The sequence below is a fragment of the Sminthopsis crassicaudata genome, chromosome 1 (assembly GCF_048593235.1).
Source record: "Sminthopsis crassicaudata isolate SCR6 chromosome 1, ASM4859323v1, whole genome shotgun sequence".
In the NCBI taxonomy this organism is placed as follows: Eukaryota; Metazoa; Chordata; class Mammalia; order Dasyuromorphia; family Dasyuridae; genus Sminthopsis; species Sminthopsis crassicaudata.
In genome coordinates, this window is record NC_133617.1 from 316,375,087 (window position 1) to 316,388,730 (window position 13,644).

Genomic DNA, 13,644 nt, shown 5'->3' on the forward strand with positions numbered 1-13,644 from the left:
TATTATGTTACTATGTGCTTATGTAATCTATGTAATTATGTCTAATACCTCCCATATTGATGGATTTATGTTTCAAGGTCATGACCACCCTATGTTCTAAATCAAAAGAAAGGGGGAGATGTTAGGTTCTTACTAAGTGCTAATGAGATAATTAGATATTAGGTTCTTGCTAAGTGCTAAGTCTGTACTTGACAATTCTCTAGTTCCGGCCTTTACTGGGAGATTTACTTGTGAATTCCTGGGGAAGAGCTTGCATGCTTAGGAGGAGCAAGTTCATTGGTTGAAGTAATTTTTCCCAGAAGCCCTTGCATTATCCCATGCATATTCTCTGGAAGGATAAAAGAGGGCAGCTCTGGAGGAAAGAGAGAGTTTTTTTCTGGACGAGACTTGAGGCAGCTCTCTGCAGGAAGGGAAGTCAGCTCTCTACAAGAAGATGAATCTGTCTGAGAGATTTGAGTTGACAAAGCAGATCTCCTCCTCCCAGAGAGCAATTGGCAGCTTCTGGAGACAACAGCACGTTACATATATCCTAGATACAATATATATGTACAGAACCGAATTTTGTTGTTGTTTGTTGTTGCAAAGGAAGGATTGTATTCAGAAGGTACAAATAAGCTGGGAAGAGAAACAAAACAAAACAAAACAAAACAAAACAAAACAAAACAACAACAACAACAACAACAACAACAACAACAAAACAACAATGCTCACAGTTTACACTCATTTCCCAGTGTTCCTTTTCTGGATGTAGCTGATTCTGTCAATCATTGATCAATTGGAATTGGATTAGATCTTCTCTATGTTGAAGATATCCACTTCCATCAGAATACATCCTAATACAGTATCATTGTTGAAGTGTATAATGATCCCCTAGTTTTGCTCGTTTCACTCAGCATCAGTTGATGTAAGTCTATCCAAGCCTCTCTGTATTCCTCCTGTTGGTGCTTTCTTACAGAGCAATAATATTCCATAACATTCATATACCAAAATTTACCAAACCATTCTCCAATTGATGGACATCCATTCATTTTCCAGTTTCCAGCCATCATGAAAAGGGCTGCCACAAACATTTTGGCACATACAGGTCCCTTTCCCTTCTTTAGTATTTCCTTGGGATATAAGCCCATTAGTAGTACAGCTGGGTCAAAGGTTATGCACATTTTGATAACTTTTGGGGAATAATACTCTCAAGAATTGTTGGATTCTTTCAAAACTCCACCAACAATGCATCAGTGTCCCAGTTTTCCCACAGCCCCTCCAACATTCATTGTTTTTTATTCCTTTCATCTTAGCCAATCTGACAGGTGTGTAATGATATCTGAGAGTTTTCTTAATTTGCATTTCTCTGATCAATAGTGATTTGGAACACTCTTTAATATGAGTGGAAATAGTTTTAATTTCATCATCTGAAAATTGTCTGTTCATATCCTTTGACCATTTAACAATTGGAGAATGGCTTGATTTCTTATAAATTAAAGTCAATTGTCTGTATATTTTGGAGACGAGACCTTTATCAGAACATTTAACTGTAAAAATGTTTTCCCAATTTGTTACTTCCTTTCTAATCATGTTTACATTAGTTTTGTTTGTGCAGAAACTTTTTAATTTGGAGTAATCAAAATTTTCTATTTTGTGATCTATAATGGTCTTTAGTTCTCCCTTGGACAAAATCTCCTTCCTCCTCCACAAGTCTGAATGGTAAACCATCCCATGTTCCTACAATTTATTTATGATTTCATTCTTTATACCTAAATCTTGGACACATTTTGACCTTATCTTAGTATGTGGTGTTAATGTGGGTCCATGCCTAGTTTCTGCCATACTAATTTCCAGTTTTCCCAGCAGTTTTTGTCAAATAATGAATTCTTATCCCAAAGGTTGGGATCTTTGGGTTTCTCAAAAGCTAGATTGCTATTTTTATTCACTATCTTGCCCTGTGAACCTAACCTATGCCACTGATCAACAAGACTATTTCTTAGCCAACACCAAATGATTTTGGTGACTGTTGCTTTATAATATAGTTCTACATCAGGTACAGCTAGACCACCTTCATTTAATTTTTTTTTCATTACTTCCCTTGAAATTCTCGACCTTTTGTTGTTCCATATGAATTTTGTTGTTATTTTTTCTAGGTCATTAAAATAGTTTCTTGGGAGTCTGATTGGTATAGCACTATATAAATAGATCAGTTTAGGGAGTATTGTCATCTTAATTATATTCACTTGGCCTGTCCAAGAGCACTGAATGTCTTTCCAATTATTTAAATCTGACTTTATTTTTGTGGCAAGTGTTTTGTAATTTTACTCATATAATTCCTGAATCTCCTTTGGTAGATATATTCCCAAGTATTTTATACTATTGACCGATATTTTGAATGGATTTCTCTTTGTATCTCTTGCTGTTGGATTGTGTTGGTAATGTATAAAAATGCTGAGGGTTTATGTAGATTTATTTTATATCCTGCAACTTTGCTAAAGTTCTGAATTATTTCTAACAGCTTTTTAGCAGATTCTTTGGGGTTCTCTAAGTATACCATCATGTCATCTGCAAAGAGTGATACTTTGATTTCCTCATTTCCTACTCTAATTCCTTGAATCTCTTTCTCGGCCCTTATTGCCGAGGCTAGCATTTCTAGTACTATATTGAATAGCAATGGTGATAGTGGACAACGTTGTTTCACTCCTAATCTTACTGGAAAAGGTTCCAGTTTATTTCTGTTACATATTATGCTTACTGACGGTTTTAAATATATGCTCCTTATTATTTTAAGGAATAGTCCATTTATTCCTATACTCTCAAGCATTTTTAGTAGGAATGGATGTTTGATTTTATCAAATTATTTTTCTGCATCTATTGAGATGATCATATGGTTTTTATTAATTTGATTATTAATATGATCAATTATAGTAATAGTTTTCCTAATATTAAACCAGCCCTGCATTCCTGGTATAAATCCTACTTGATCATAGTGTATTATCCTGGGAATGATTTTCTGAAGTCTTTTTGCTAATATCTTATTTAAGATTTTAGCATCGGGGCGGAGCCAAGATGGTGGAGAAGATACACTCGATTCTGTGAGCTCCCTACTTCCCTAATACCAATTAGTTAAATCAGCCTCAAAAATAGCGCTGGACTGATAGAAACCACAAGGACTGGAAGCACGACTTACCAGCTGAAGAGAAACTGGAATTTCAACAGAAAAGATCAGTTCCAAGGGGAGGAAGAAGAAAGGTCAGCACAGAAGGTTGGGTGGTGGCACACTGAGCCAATCGCGCTGGGGAGGGCTCTGGGATCAGAGAAGCCACTGAGATAGCAGAATTTGGCACAGGCTGTTAACTCTTCTCAGCTTATAAAACAGCAGTTCAGAAGAGAAATCAAGCCACTTTAAAATATAAGCCAGATACTAGAACCACCCCAATCTGAAAGTGACTCAACAGATCTTGGCACTGTGGGTGTGGCTGATTTAGACTGTCCAGGCTTTCACCTGGGGGTAGTTAAGAGATTGAAAAGCAGGTGAACACGGCCCAAGGTAACACATAGTGCCTTGCTTGGCTGGAGGCTGTGGAACTCAGCCCTGGAAGTCCAAGGGAAGCAAAACCTTTGAACTAGGGACTGCAGTTTCTGGGCAGACACTTCCAGTTTGAGCGCAGGGACTTTTCACAACAGCTGCTGACATCCATGCCCCACAGGGACACATTGGCTGGGCTTTGTGTCGCCTTTACTGTTCTGTCTAAAACCTCAGGAAAGTCGCTAGGACACCCAGCGCCCTCAAAGGGCAGCCCTGCTAATCACCTCCGAGGCACTTCCAAGGAAGGGGAGGGGAACTCTCTCCCAGAGGTCTCTCTTAGCTCAGGCGCAGGAGCCGCTGCATCCATCTGGTCTGGGAGGAAGCTGGTAAAGAAATAAATATATAATTTCCTACCCCAGGGACAGACCCCAAAAGATTTTTTAATATGAGCAAAAAGCCAAGAAAGACGATTGAGATTTTCTACACAGAGAAAGAGCGGGTATCTAACCCCAAGGAAGTTAACAGCAGAGAGTAAGCAGATAACAGCCTAAAGGGGAACGATACCTGCCGCCCATCACGTGACTCTCTCCTTGAAGAGACTGTTAAAAAATTAAGAGAGTTTAAAGAAAAATGGGGAAAGGAAAGAGAAGCTATGATAGAGAATAACAATGTTCTGAAATTGGAGTTCGAAAAAATAAAGAATTCACAGGAGATGCAGGGAAACAAAATTAGTGAATTAGAAAAGGTAAAAAAATCACAGGAAAGTAGGATTTCTGAATTGGAGAAGATAAAAAAGTCTCAAGAAAATAGAGAGGGGCAGAAACACTGTGTGAATCTTACTCTCATTAGAAGAGGCTCAAAGAGTAAATAATTGACATATTTGTTTTTCAGAGAATTCTCTCTCACCTCATTAAAAGGGGGGAGAGGAAAAGGGTAAAGGAAAAGGAGAATAAGGGAAGGGACTTGGAGGGAGGGCGGAGGGATACTAAAAAAAGGGAGGGCTGAGCATCACAAGGGGGGTCTATGAATTAAATATTGGGGAAGGGGTTCAGGGGGGTCAAGGGAAAAAGCATAATCTGGGGATAATATGATGGCAGGTAATACAGAATCAGTAATTTTAACTGTAAATGTGAATGGGATGAACACTCCCATCACATGGAGATGGATAGCAGACTGGATCAAAAATCAGAACCCTACAATATGTTGTTTACAGGAAACACACTTAAAGCAGGGAGATACATACAGAGTAAAGTAAAAGGCTAGAGCAGAATATATTATGCTTCAGATAAAGCCAAAAAAGCAGGGGTAGCTATCCTTATCTCAGATCAAGCAAAAGCAGAAATTGATCTAGATAAAAGAGATAAGGAAGGAAAATATATCCTGCTGAAAGTTAGCATAAATAATGAAGCCATATCAATACTAAACATATATGCACCAAATGGTATAGCATCTAAATTTTTAAAGGAAAAGTTAGGAGAATTGCAAGAATAAATAGACAGTAAAACTATAATAGTGGGAGATCTCAACCTTGCACTCTCAGATTTAGACAAATGAAACCACAAAACAAATGAGAAAGAAATTTAAAAAGTAAATAGAACATTAGAAAAACTAGGTATGATAGACCTTTGGAGAAAACTGAGTGGCAATAGAAAGGAATATACTTTCTTCTCAGCAGTTCATGGATCCTATACAAAAATTTACCATATATTAGGACATAAAGATCTCAAAATTAAATGTAAGAAGGCAGAAATAGTAAATACCTTCTTCTCAGATCACAAGGCAATAAAAGCTACATTCAGTAAGATGTTAGGGGTAAATAGACCAAAAAGTAATTGGAAACTGAATAATCTCATATTAAAGAATGACTGAGTGAAATAGCAAATTATAGAAACAATTAATAATTTCACCCAAGATAATGACAATGATGAGACATCATACCAAAATCTGTGGCATACAGCTAAAGCAGTAATAAGGGGAAATTTTATATCTTTAGAGGCTTATTTGAACAAAATAGAGAAAGAGAAAATTAACGAATTGGGCTTGCAACTTAAAAAGCTAGAAAAAGACCAAATTAAAACCCCCCAACCAAAAATTAAACTTGAAACACAAAATTTAAAAAAAAGAAATCAATAAGATTGAAAGTAAAAAAAAAAAAACAAAAAACTATTGAATTAATAAATAAAACCAAGAGTTGGTTTTATGAAAAAGCCAATAAAATTGGTAAACCTTTGGTAAATCTGATCAGAAAAAAAGAAAGAGGAAAATCAAATTGTTAGGCTTACAAATGAAAAGGGGGATCTTTCCACCAATGAAGAGGAAATTAGAGAAATAATGAGTTACTTTGCCCAACTAAACAGGAGATTCAGGGAAACAAAATTTGTGAATTAGAAACGGTTAAAAAATCACAGGAAAGTAGCATTTCTGAATTGGAAAAGATAAAAAAAAGTCTTTAAAAAGTAGGATTTCTGAATTGCAAAAAGAAAATAATTTTCTTAAAAAATTAGGAAATGGAAAAAAATTCAATAGAGCAAAATAATTCATTTTAAAACTCAGTTGGACATATACAAAAAGAACTAAAAAATGTGCATGAAGAAAATAACTCACTAAAATCAGAACCGAACAAATAGAAATGAATGATTCATTGAGAACCCAAGAATCAGTCAAAAAAAAAATGAAAAGCTGGAGAATAACGTCAAATACTTACTGGGAAAACCTATGAACCTGGAAAATAGATCTAGGAGAGATAATCTGAGGATCATTGGACTTCCAGAAAACTAAGACCAAAAAAAGAGCCTGGATCCCATTTTACAGGAAATCATCAAAGAGAACTGTCCAGAGATAATAGAAACAGAAGGGAAAATAGGCGTTGAAAAAATTCATCGAACACCTTTTGAAAAAGACTGTAAAAAAAGAACTCCACAGAATATTGTGGCTAAACTGCAGAATTACCACACAAAGGAAAAAAAAATATTGCAAGAAGCTAGAAAAAAGCAATTCAAATATCAATAGGCCACAATAAGGGTCACTCAACTTCTGGCTGCCTCAGCATTAAAAGATAGAAGGATCTGGAACCTGATATTCCAAAAAGCAAAAGATTAAGGACTGCAACCAAGAATAAACTACCCAGCTAAATTTAGCATTTTCTTCCATGGAAGAAGATGGTCATTTAATGAAACAGAGGAATTCCATTTGTTTCCAAGGAAAAAACCATACTTAAACAGAAAATTTGATCTATATCCAAAAGACTGAAGAGAAACAGAAAAAGGTAAAAAGAACTCTTGAGAACTGTATCTCTGTTGTAGATATATAGAAAGTACACATGGATAATTTGATTTTATTGATATAAAAGAAAAAAGGGGGGTGTAGTAAAGGGAAGAGGGTAGTATCAGAAGAAGGGGAAGGAGTAATAAAAAGAGGGAAACTATATCCCAGGAAGAGGCATAGAAAACATACCATATCTGAGGGAATTTAGAGAGGGGGAGAAACATTGCGTGAATCTTACTCTCATCAGAATAGGCTCAAAGAGTAAATAATTGACATATTTGTTTTTCAGAGAATTCTCTTTCACCTCATTAAAAGGGGGGAGAGGAAAAGGGAAAAGGAAAAGGGGAATAAGGGAAGGGACTTGGAAGGAGTGGGGAGGGATACTAAAAAAGGGAGGCCTGCGCATCACAAGTGGGGTCTAAAAATTAAATATTGGGGAAGGGGCTCAGGGGGGTCAAAGGAAAAAGCATAATCTGGGGATAATATGATGGCAGGAAATACAGAATTAGTAATTTTAACTGTAAACGTGAATGCTACAATATGTTGTTTACAGGAAACACACTTAAAGCAGGGACGTACATACAGAGTAAAGGTAAAAGGTTGGAGCAGAATCTATTATGCTTCAGCTAAAGCCAAAAAAGCAGGGGTAGCTATCCTTATCTCAGATCAAGCAAAAGCAGAAGTTGATTTAATTAAAAGATATAAGGAAAGAAACTATATCCTGCTAAAAGTTAGCATAAACAATGAAGCCATATCAATACTAAACATATATGCACCAAGTGGTATAGAATCTAACTTTCTAAAGGAAAAGTTAAGAGATTTGCAAGAAGAAATAGATGGTAAAACTATATAATAGTGGGAGATCTGAACCTTGTACTCTCAGATTTAGACAAATCAAACCACAAAACAAATAAGAAAGAAATTAAAAAGATAAATAGAACATTAGAAAAACTAGGTATGATAGACCTTTGGAGAAAACTGAATGGCAATAGAAATGAATATACTTTCTTCTCAGCAGTTCATGGATCCTAAACAAAAATTGACCATATATTAGGACATAAAGATCTCAAAATTAAATGTAGGAAGGCAGAAATAATAAATGCCTTCTTCTCAGATCACAATGCAATAAAAGCTACATTCAGTAAGATGTTAGGGGTAAATAGACCAAAAAGTAATTGGAAACTGAATAATCTCATTTTACAGAATGACTGGGTGAAACAGCAAATTATAAAAAACAATTAATAATTTCACCCAAGAAAATACCAATGATGAGACATCATACCAAAATCTGTGGGATGCAGCTAAAGCAGTAATAAGGGGAAATTTTATATCTTTAGAGGCTTATTTGAACAAAATAGAGAAAGAGAAGATTACCAAATTGTGCCTGCAACTTAAAAAGCTAGAAAAAGACCAAATTAAAAATCCCCAACCAAAAATCAAACTTGAAATACAAACTTTAAAAGGAGAAATCAATAATTTTGAAAGTAAAAAATCTATTGAATTAATAAATAAAATCAAGAGTTGGTTTTATGAAAAAGCCAATAAAATAAATAAACCTTTGGTAAATCTGATCAGTAAAAGGAAAGAGGAAAATCAAATTGTTAGTCTTACAAATGCAAAGGTGACCTTTCCACCAATGAAGAGGATTTTAGAGAAATAATGATTTACTTTGCCCAACTTTATGCCAATAAATTTGATAACTTAAGTGAAATGGATAACTTCCTTCAAAAATATAGGCTTCCAAGATTAACAGAGGAGGAGATAAATTGCTTAAATAGTCCCATTTCAGAAAATGAAATAAAACAAGCTATTAATCAACTCCCCAGGAAAAAATCCCCAGGACCAGATGGCTTTACATATGAATTCTACCAAACATTTAAAGAACAAATAGCCCCAATATTATATAAACTATTTGAAATAATAGGGGATGAAGGAGTCCTACCAAACTCCTTTTATGACACAGATATGGTACTCATACCTAAACTAGGTAGACTGAAAACTGAGAAAGAAAATTGTAGACCAATTTCCTTAATGAATATTGATACAAAAATCTTTAATAAAATATTAGCAAAAAGACTTCAGAAAATACACTATGATCAAGTAGGATTTATACCAGGAATGCAAGGCTGGTTTAATAGTAGGAAAACTATTAGTATAATTGACCATATTAATAATCAAATTAATAAAAAAAACATATGATCATCTCAATAGATGCAGAAAAAGCATTTGATAAAATCCAACATCCATTCCTATTAAAAACGCTTGGGAGTATAGGAATAAATGGACTATTCCTTAAGATAATAACGAGCATATATTTAAAACCGTCAATAAGCATCATATGCAACAGAAATAAACTGGAACCTTTCCCTGTAAGATCAGGAGTGAAACAAGGTTGCCCACTATCACCATTACTATTCAATATAGTACTAGAAACGCTAGCCTCGGCAATAAGAGCCGAGAAAGAGATTCAAGGAATTAGAGTAGGAAATGAGGAAATCAAACTATCACTCTTTGCAAATGACATGATGGTATACTTAGAGAACCCCAAAGACTCTGCTAAAAAGCTACTAGAAATAATTCAAAATTTCAGCAAAGTGGCAGGATACAAAATAAATCCACATAAATCCTCAGCATTTTTATATATCACCAACAAAATGCAACAGCAAGAGATACAAAGAGAAATTCCATTCCAAACAAATGTTGAGAGTATTAAATATTTGGGAATCCATTTACCAAAGAATAGTCAGGAATTATATGAGCAAAATTACAAAACACTAGCCACAAAAATAAAGTTATATTTAAATAATTGGAAAGACATTCAGTGCTCTTGGATAGGCCGAGCAAATATAATAAAGATGACAATACTCCCCAAACTAATCTATTTATTTAGTGATGCCAGACTCTCAAGAAACTTTTTTTAATGACCTATAAAAAATAACAACAAAATTCATATGGAAAAATAAAAGGTCGAGAATTGCAAGGGAACTAATGAAAAAAAAAAAGTCAGAGGAAGGTGGTCTAAGTGTACCTCATCTAAAGCTATATTATAAAGCAGCAGTCACCAAAACCATTTGGTATTGGCTAAGAAATTGACTGGTAGATCAGTGGAACACATTAGGTACAAAGGACAAAAAAGTGTACATCTATAGCAATCTAGTCTTTGACAAACCCAAAGATAGCAACAATAGGGATACAAATTCATTATTTGGAAAAAACTGTTGGGAAAACTGGAAATTAATATGGCAGCAATTAGATATGGATCCACACTTAACAACATATACCAAGATAAGATCAAAATGGGTCCATGATTTAGGCATAAAGAATGAGATCATAAATCGATTAGAGAAGCACAGAATAGTCTACATCTCAGACCTGTTGAGGAGGAAGGAATTTATGACCAGAGGAGAAATAGAGATCATTATTGATCACAAAATAGAAGATTTTGATTACACCAAACTAAAAAGTTTCTATACAAACAATTCTAATGCAAACAAGATTAGAAGGGAAATAGCAAATTAGGAAAATATTTTTAAAGTTAAAGGTTCTGATAAAGGGTCTCATTTCCAAAATATATAGAGAACTGACCCTAATTTATAAGAAATCAAACCATTCTCCAATTGATAAATGGTCAAAGGATATGAACAGACAACTCTCACATGATGAAATTGAAATTATATCCACTCATATGAAGGAGCGTTCCAAATCACTACTGATCAGAGAAATGCAAATTATGACAACTCTGAGATACCACTACACACCTGTCAAGTTGGCTAAGATGACAGGAACAAGTAATGATGAATGTTGGAGGGGATGTGGGAAAACTGGGACACTAATACATTGTTGATGGAGTTGTGAAAGATTCCAACCATTCTGGAGAGCAGTTTGGAACTATGCCCAAAAAGTTATCAAACTGTGCATACCCTTTGATCCAGCATTGCTGCTATTGGGCTTATATCCCAAAGAAATACTAAAGGGGGGAAAGGGACCTGAATGTGCCAAAATGTTTGTGGCAGCTCTTTTCGTAGTGGCTAGAAACTGGAAAATGAATGGATGCCCATCATTTGGAGAATGGTTGTTTAAATTATGGTATATGAAGGTTATGCAATATTATTGCTCTGTTTGAAATGACCAGCAGGAGGAATACAGAGAGGCTTGGAGAGACTTCCGTCAACTGATGCTGAGTGAAATGTGCAGAACCAGAAGATTGCTGTACACTTCAATGCTGTATGAAGAGATACTCTGATGGAAGGGGATATCTTCAACATAAAGAAGATCCACCTCCCTTCCAGTTGATCAGTGATGGACAGAAATAACTACACCCAGAGAAGGAACACTGGGAAGTGAATGTAAATTGTTAGCACTACTGTCTATCTACCCAGGTTACTCATATTTTCGGGATCTAATACTTAATGTGCAACAAGAAAATGGTATTTACACACATATATTGTATCTAGGTTATATTGTAACACATGTAAAATCTATGGGATTGCCTGTCATCAAGGGGACGGAGTAGAGGGAGGGAGGGTATAATTTGGAAAAATGAATACAAGGGATAATGGTATAAAAATACTCATGCATATATACTGTCAAAAAATTATAAATAAAATATAAAAAAAAATTGGGAGTGCAACTAATTACTAACAGAAGACCTTTCCAAAAAAAGTCTGTTTCAATCTGACATGGATGGAATATGGGTCAAGCACAAGCAAGCCGAGCAAAAACACTAGTGCCGGCAGCACAGATTCCTAGGGTAGTAAGGTCTTTGCACACCAAGGAATCTACAGAAAGAATCTAGAGCACTGTTGTCTGTTTATCCCTGCTTGCAAAGTCAGTAGATCAACAGAGAAGCTATAAAATATCCAACAGAAACACAAAAGATAAATAGTGAACTCCAAAATATCATAATTTCACAGTACATGGCCACACTAATGCAACTGGAAATCAGTCAAAATAACTCAGCACAGCTGCTGTCACAGTTTGTAGAGGAACTTGTGAAATGGAAAAAGAAAATAAGTCATTAAAAAAACAGTATTTGTGAAATGGAAAAAAAATCTATAGAACAAAACAACTCATTTACTAATGCAATGAAACAAATACAAAAAGAAACACAAGTAAATGAAGAAAATAATTCACTAAAAATCAGAACTAAATAAATATAAATGAATGACTCAGTGAGACATCAAGAATCAGTCAAGCAAAACCAAAAATATGAAAAATATACAAAAATTTAGAATACCTACTTGTGAAAACAACAGATCTGAAAAATAGATCTAGCAGAAACAAACTAGAATTATTGGACTTCCTTAAAACCATGATATATGTCTATATGTAGCGATAATTGAATTTTGACTTTTTTTCCTTTTACCTTCTGATAGAATGACAGATGGAGAAAGTATTTTGAAATCTCAAATTAGCACTTAGTACAGAAAAAAAGGAATGTACAAATAGCAAAATCTATAAGCACTGAGGGATCAATATTCAAGATTTCTCAGAGAAGAAGATTCCAAATGATAAGAAAAAATGATCACATTTTGTATTATTACCTAAAAAAATGATCAAGAGGACATCAATAACCACTGACTCATATGGTCACTTTTTCACCATTACAAAATTAATATTTTTAAATGCCTGACTTACATATGTATCAAAGATACATATATGCAAGAAATTCTTAGATACAACTATATCAGAGTATGCTAATAAACTTTAAAAATGGAAAGGGAATTGGTAGACATCTGGAAGTATTTTCTTCAATAAATCTTTGTATTCAAAATGATGAATTAAATCTCACTCTAAGGTGCTTATTGTTTATTGATTTTTTTTCTTTTAAAAGTGCCACTAAAAGAAATATTACTCTCAAACAGAGTGTCTTATTTAAAACTAAAATTTTTATTCATAGATGATAAATATTAATCATGGTATTCAACAAACAAAGGTGTTTACCTAAAAAGTTTTTGCCAAAATCCTGAAGAAAGTTCAATATTGATTGCAAATGAAAACTATAAATGGTGGTAAAGTGGATAAAGAGCTGAGCGTAGCCTTGAGAACACAAGTTTGAATATATAATCTAGAATTCTGTGTGATCTTGGTCAATTCACGAGTTTGTTTGCCTTGGTTTCCTGAATTGTAAAATGAGGATATTAATAGAAGCTGCATTGCAGCAGTGTTGGGAGGATAAAATAAAATTTAAAAAAAAAACACTTTTGTTGAAAACTGTATGTGATATAGAAATTCTTATTCTTTCCCTTAATTCATTTTATAGGTGATGAATTACTTTAGATACTGCCTATTTGTGCATTTTATTTTGGAGGCTAAATTAAATCACAATACAGTACATGATATCATGACAAAAAATCTTATTCACTCAAAGCCTAAAATACTCAAAGGAAAAATAATATAGCAAACAAATTTAAAAAGATTAAACATAAACATTCTGTTCCTCAGAATACATCATAAATGATAAAGTCTTTGAATTAGTCTATCAGTAAATATAACTTTTACATGCAACCAAAATTGAAAAGAAAGAAGAAAAGTACATTGCACTATGTGAAAATTAAGTTAGGATACTGGATATCTTAGAATCAGCCAGAGTCAGGATAAGCAAAAATCATTGGTCTTTATTCTTGGTCATTAGAGTAGGAGTGAATTGAATCAATGCAGGATCTGCACAACTTGTCCTCTCTTTTTTCTACCACCCAAAGTGACTCTGTTTTATCTTACTCCACTCTGTAATACTCCCCACAATTCTCTGTATACACTAAAAGATTGAACTAGCACAGAATAGTGGGAAGGGCCATTCTCCAAGCATATGCTAATAAAGTATTGTCCAATTGGTAATCAGCCTTAAGGCTTGGTTGTCCAACCTCAGTTCA